This window comes from Myotis lucifugus, unplaced genomic scaffold (assembly GCF_000147115.1).
Source record: "Myotis lucifugus unplaced genomic scaffold, Myoluc2.0 scaffold_9214, whole genome shotgun sequence".
In the NCBI taxonomy this organism is placed as follows: domain Eukaryota; kingdom Metazoa; phylum Chordata; class Mammalia; order Chiroptera; family Vespertilionidae; genus Myotis; species Myotis lucifugus.
Genome location: NW_005880262.1, coordinates 541 through 6454, shown reverse-complemented (window position 1 = coordinate 6454; position 5914 = coordinate 541). Strand labels below are relative to the sequence as shown.

At 44.5% G+C, this 5914-nt stretch overlaps 1 pseudogene; it reads left to right on the top strand.

The window, feature by feature from the left end:
• The first annotated feature begins 5152 nt into the window (after window positions 1–5152).
• LOC102428279 lies at window positions 5153–5651 on the top strand (annotated as a pseudogene).
• Window positions 5652–5914: the final 263 nt, after the last annotated feature.

Sequence of the window (5914 nt, the reverse complement as noted above, 5' to 3'; positions counted from 1 at the left end):
GCTGGAAGTGAACATGAGGCTTGCTTGCTCCCGTGACTGCGAACTCCAACGTTCCCCGCCTGACTTGTTGGCCTCTGAGCTGGCAGTTTGAAACATTCTAACAAATATAGCCGGCTGGGATCTCAGAGCTGAAGTTATACATTGTTTCGATTATAGAACGGCAAACAAACCAGCAGCGGAAGCCTCAGAGCTAGAGCCAGAGCTAAAGCTGGCCCAGAAGAAAAAAAAAAGAAAAAAAGGACAGGTTGGGAGCTTCAGTCAGCCTGAAAGCAGCCCTCAGCCCCTCACCCAGACTGGCCAGGCACCCCAGTGGGGACCCCCACCCTGAAGGGTGTGTGACCAGCTGCAAACAGCCATCATCCCCTCATCCAGGCTGGCCAGGCACCCCGGTGGGGACCCCCACCCTGATACAGGACACCCTTCAGGGCAAACCAGCCAGCCCCCACCCGTGCACCAGGCCTCTATCCTATATAGTAAAAGGGTAATATGCCTCCCAGTACCGGGATCAGCGGAGCAGCGAGGCCTCCTGGCACCAGATCAGCGTGACAGGGGGCAGCACCCCAAACCCCCCGATCGCCCTGCTGCTCTGTGTGTGACAGGGGGTGGGGCCACAACCTCCCTATCCACCCTGCTCTGTGTGTGACAGGGGGTGGCTCCCCAATCCCCTGATCGGCCCTGCTCTGTGTGTGACAGGAGGTGGCACCCCACTCCCTCCCCCCTCCACGGGCCTTGCTCTGTGTGTGATGGGGTAGAGCCATAACCTCCCCATCAGCCCTGCCCTGAGGGTGACAGGGTGCAGCGCCCCAACCCCCTGATCCGCCCTGCTCTGTGTGTGACAGGGGGCGGTGCCCTAACTCCCCTATCGGCCCTACTCTGTGCGTGACAGGGGGGAGCTCCCCAACCCCCTGATGGGCCCTGCTCTGTGCATGACAGGGGGGAGCTCCCCAACCCCCTGATCGGCCCTGCTCTGTGCGTGACGGGGGGCGGGCAGTGCCCCAACCCCCTGATTGGCCCTGCTGTGTGAGTGACAGGGGGCAGCGCCCCAACCCCCTGATTGGCCCTGCTCTGTGCATCACAGGGGGTGGCACTGCAACCTCCCCATTGACCCTGCCTTGAGTGTGACAGGGGCGGTGCCCCAACCCCCCAATCAGCCCTACCCTGAGCATGACTGAGGGTGGCATCGCAACCTCCCAATCTGCCCTGCTCTGTGCATGACAGGGGGCGGCGCCCCAACGCCCCAATTGGCCCTGCTCTGAGCCTGACCAGGGGCTGCACCTAGGGATTGGGCCTGCCCTCTGCCACCCGGGAGCAGGCCTAAGCCAGCAGGTCGTTATCTCCCGAGGGGTCCCAGACTGCGAGAGGGCACAGGCCGGGCTGAGGGACCCCCCCTTCCCCCCCGAGTGCACAAATTTTTGTGCACCGGGCCTCTAGTATATATATAAAAGGCTAAGCAACTGGCTGACCAGCTGGGAGGTATGACGTGCACTGAGCACCAGGGGGCAAATGCTCAACACAGGAGCTGCCAATCTGCAGTGACTTGGCAGCTGCGGTTCTTGGGCGACGCACCCTGGAACTAGAGAGGAGGGAGCCCGATTCCTCGCGGGGCCACACAATGCCAACTTTGGCTATGGGGTATGTTGTTGCTGGGGCACTGTTGGCACCAAATCTTGTTTATTGCTGAGCTGTGGTGACCATAGACGCCATTTGAGCTGCGACACCACCCCAGGTGCAGTCAGCTGGGGAGGGACTGCAGGAGGTTGGCTCCAGGGCATGTCCTGCCATCTTGCCCAGTCCTGCCCCGCCAGCCACCTTCTAATTGATTTCCTTTCAATGTGCATGAATCCATGAACCAGGTCACTAGTCCTATATAATAAAGAGGTAATGTGCAAATTGACTATCACACTCTCACACAAGATGCCCCCCCATGTGGTCAAAGATGGCCACCACAAGATGGCTGGCAGGGGTGGGCAGTTGTTCGTGATCAGGCCAGCAGGGGAGGGAGGGCAGTTGGGGGGGACCAGGCCAACAAGGGAACACTTAGGCATCAATCAGGTTGGCAGGGGAGTGGTTAGGGGGTGATCAGGCTGGCAGGCAGAAGCAGTTAGGTGCAATCAGGCAGGCAGGCAGGCGAGAAGTTTGGAGCCAGCAGTCCTGATTGTGAGAGGGATGTCCGACTGCTGGTTTAGGCCCAATCCCACAGTCAGACATCCCCTGAGGGGTCACAGATTGAAGAGGGTGCAGGCTGGGCTGAGGGACACCCCCCCATGCAGTGCATGAATTTCGTGCACCGGGCCTCTAGTATTTATATGTTTTATCAAATACAAATAAGAAAACCATTTTTATTTCACTTTTAATATCCCTTCTCCAATGTTTTCTTTCTTTTCTTTTTTCTTTTTTATATCTATCTAAGTTTCTAACCAGTATCATTTTCCTTCTCTGTAAAGAACTTTAAACATTTCTTGAAAGTCAAGTCTACTGGCAACAAATTTTCTCAATGTTTCTTTGTCTGAGAAAATATTCTTCTTAACTTTTTAAGAGTAAATTTTGCAGAGACAGAATTCTTGGTTGTTGTGTGCTGTTGCTTTTTCTCTAAATATTTTAAATATTTCATTCTATGAAATATTTTGGCTTGTATAGTTTCTGACATAATCCTTATCTTTGAATCTCTATAGAGACTGTATTTTTTCTGAAATTGGTCTTTATTTTTTATTTTCTGTAATTTAAATATGATATGCCTCTGTGCGGATTCTTTTTTTTTTAACATTTATTCTTTTTGCTGTTCCATGGTATTTCTGAATCTGTGATTAGGTGAATGACATTAAGTTGGAGAAATTTTCAATCATTATTGCGTCAGATATTTTTTTCCATTCCTCTCTTTCCTTTGGTATTATCATAACATGTTTGTTACACCTTTTGTAGTTGTTTCACGTTGCTTGAATATCCTGTTCTGTTTTGTTTGTTTGTTTGTTTGTTTAGTCCTCTTCTTCTTCTCCTTCTCCCTCTTCTTCTTTGCTTTTCAGTTTTAGAAGTTTCTATTGAGACATTCACAGATTGAGATACTTTCCTCAGCTATGTTCATTTTACTAATAAACCACTCAGAGGCATTTTTAATGTCTGTTATGATGTTTTTAGCATTAGCATTTATTTTTTATTTTTTCTTCGAATTTCTGTATCTCAGGTTATATTGATCATCGTTTCTTGCATACTGTTGTGGATAAAAATGGAGCTGTAGTAAATCTAACCAAAAGTAACTTCACAGGGTGATCTGATCATAACTTTGTAACTAATCATAGTGAGTAGTCATACCTTAGACCTGTTACTTTACTAGTAAAAGTTTATCTTTTCCCTAGGCAAGCCCTGTTCATTGTTTCTGTGTATCCAGGTTAATACACCTTTGAAATGACTATTTTTCAGACCCCTCAAAAGCAGCAACCATCCACAAGAAGGCACATAATTTTGTTAACTATTCTGTAATCTGATCCCTGCTTGCTTCCTCCCACGTTTATGTAATCTTTCTTACCTTGTAACCATAATTTCAAATGCATAAAGCAAACTGCAAACTGTCATTCTGGAAAGCATTTTTCTCAGTTTGTTGAGATTTTGCTTCTAGGCATGTCTTCTGTTTGGCTCAAATAAACTGTTGTAAGAATCTCTCACAGGTGTGGATTTCTCCACAAGACCGCCGTCTACTCTATCCATTAAAGCCTTAGCATATGGATCATAGTTGTTTTAAATTGCTAATTTGATAATTCCAACATCCCTATTATAACCGAGTCTGTTTCTGAAGCTTTCTCTGCTTCCTTAAACAGTATTTTTTTTTTGCTTTTAAATATGCTTTGTAATTTTCTGTTGATAGCCAGACATGATGTACTTGGTAAAAAGAACTGTTGTAAATAAGTATTTAATAATGTAGTAGTAAGGTGTCTGAGGAAAGTAAGCAGTTTATAGTCCTATGATTAGGTCTCAGTATCTTAGTGAGCATCTGTCTCTGGACTATAAACTTCACAAGTACATCACATCAGTAGCCCATCCTGTAGGAGGAACAGGATAACTACAGTGTACTGTGGGCTGAAATTGGATAAATTCCTTCACCCATATTGAAAAATAGAGGAGGTTTTGTTGTGTATTTTCCTACCTCCAAGTTAGTTATACTTTGATAAAACTCCAGTAAGTTTGGCCCTTATTAAATGATATTTTTCTAAATGCAGACCTTGTTAAGAAGAACACATTATTCTAGGACACTTCAAAATAACTACCTTTACCCTTGTTCTGACAGAAGAAGGAGGAGTTTCTTCTCAAACATTCACTGTCAGGGCCTGTTCAAGATCTAAGTGGTAAATATCACAAAATTGTAGATACATACCCCTTGTGACTGGGTTCCCCTGGAGATAGAAACTCTCTTACATGTCAAGGCCAGGCCTCCAGCAATTAATTAAATACAGGTTTTCTTAACCCAGCATAGTTTTCCAAGGAGTTTCTGCTCATGTGTTTCTCCTCTGTTAAGTTATAATTCTTAGTATTTACCTTTGTTTCTGTTCAATTTTGGAGACAGTGGTTTGCCTTGTGACCTCCTTTCTCTTCTAAATCTAAACAGAGTTGTTGATTTTTCAGTTTGTTCTGTTCTCTGTTTAATATTAGTACAGACTGGTGATTTCTAATCTCCTTATACCACCAGTTCTGTTCTCTATTCCCATTTTATTACATTTGGTAGAATAAAAAATTGACACACATTTTATGCAATCATAAAAAATTTAAATACAATTTTATATTTAGGTATAGAGTTTATTTGAATACAGATTACCAACTATATCAGTAAATTTAAAGTTCTAATAATTACTGTGTTTTAAATTTCCTTATGGTGTCTTTCCTTACACTCACTTTACTCAGAGTTTCCTACTAGAGTCTAACCTCCCACTAAGCTAGGAAAAAACATATAATTGGTATGACAGAGGAAGCCACTTCCCTCATGGTATTCACTCACTTTATTCATTCAATTTTTATTATTTTCCTGGTCATTCTTTCTATAAATATCTGAGGTGTTATATACAACAAGTAATCCACCAGTCTTAGTTGATACTATGGTGAAGGAAAGAAAGACATTTTCTGGCTCCTTTCTGTACAGCCTTTCGCTCAGGCCCTTGGCGCCAGCAGGATGGGCAAGTATCACGGTCTTTGTACTGCCTGGAAGTTCCGAAGCCACCAGCTATATCAGAAGCGGCATGATAAACAGTACCAGAAGGCCCATTTAGGCAGGGCCCTGAAGGCCAACCCTTTTGGAGGTGCTTCCCATTCAAAGGGAATTGTGCTGGGAAAAGTAGGGGTTAAAGCCAAACAGTCAAATTCTGCTATCAGGAAGTATGTCAGGGTCCAGCTGATCAAGAATGGCCAAAAAAATAAAAATAAAAAAAATCACAGCCCTTGTATCCAATGATGGTTATTTGAATTTTACTGAGGAAAATGATGAAGTTCTAGTTGCTGGATTTGGTTGCAAAGGTCATGCTGTTGGTGATATTCCTGGAGTTAGCTGTAAGGTTGTCAAAGTAGCCAATGTGTCTCTTTTGGCCTTATACAAAGGCAAGAAGGAAAGACCAAGGTCATAAGTTTTGATGGTGAAATCACAGTAGTAATACATTTTCATATGCCTAAAAAAAGACATTTGCTGTCCTTGGGGGCTTCACAGGCTGTTCTATAACTACAGGGAACACAAACATAAGAAAGACTATCTATGCTCTTAAATTGCTACACATTAGTTGGGATGAAGTTGGGAGTAGAGCTATAAGGTGGGGATGAAAGGGAGATAAGTGAAAAATATCTAAAATAAAAATCAGGATTTGACAATTGCATTAAAATAGGTACAGGGGTGTGGGAACAATTGAATAAAGAATCACATCTAATTAGAAAGATCAGAAGAGGT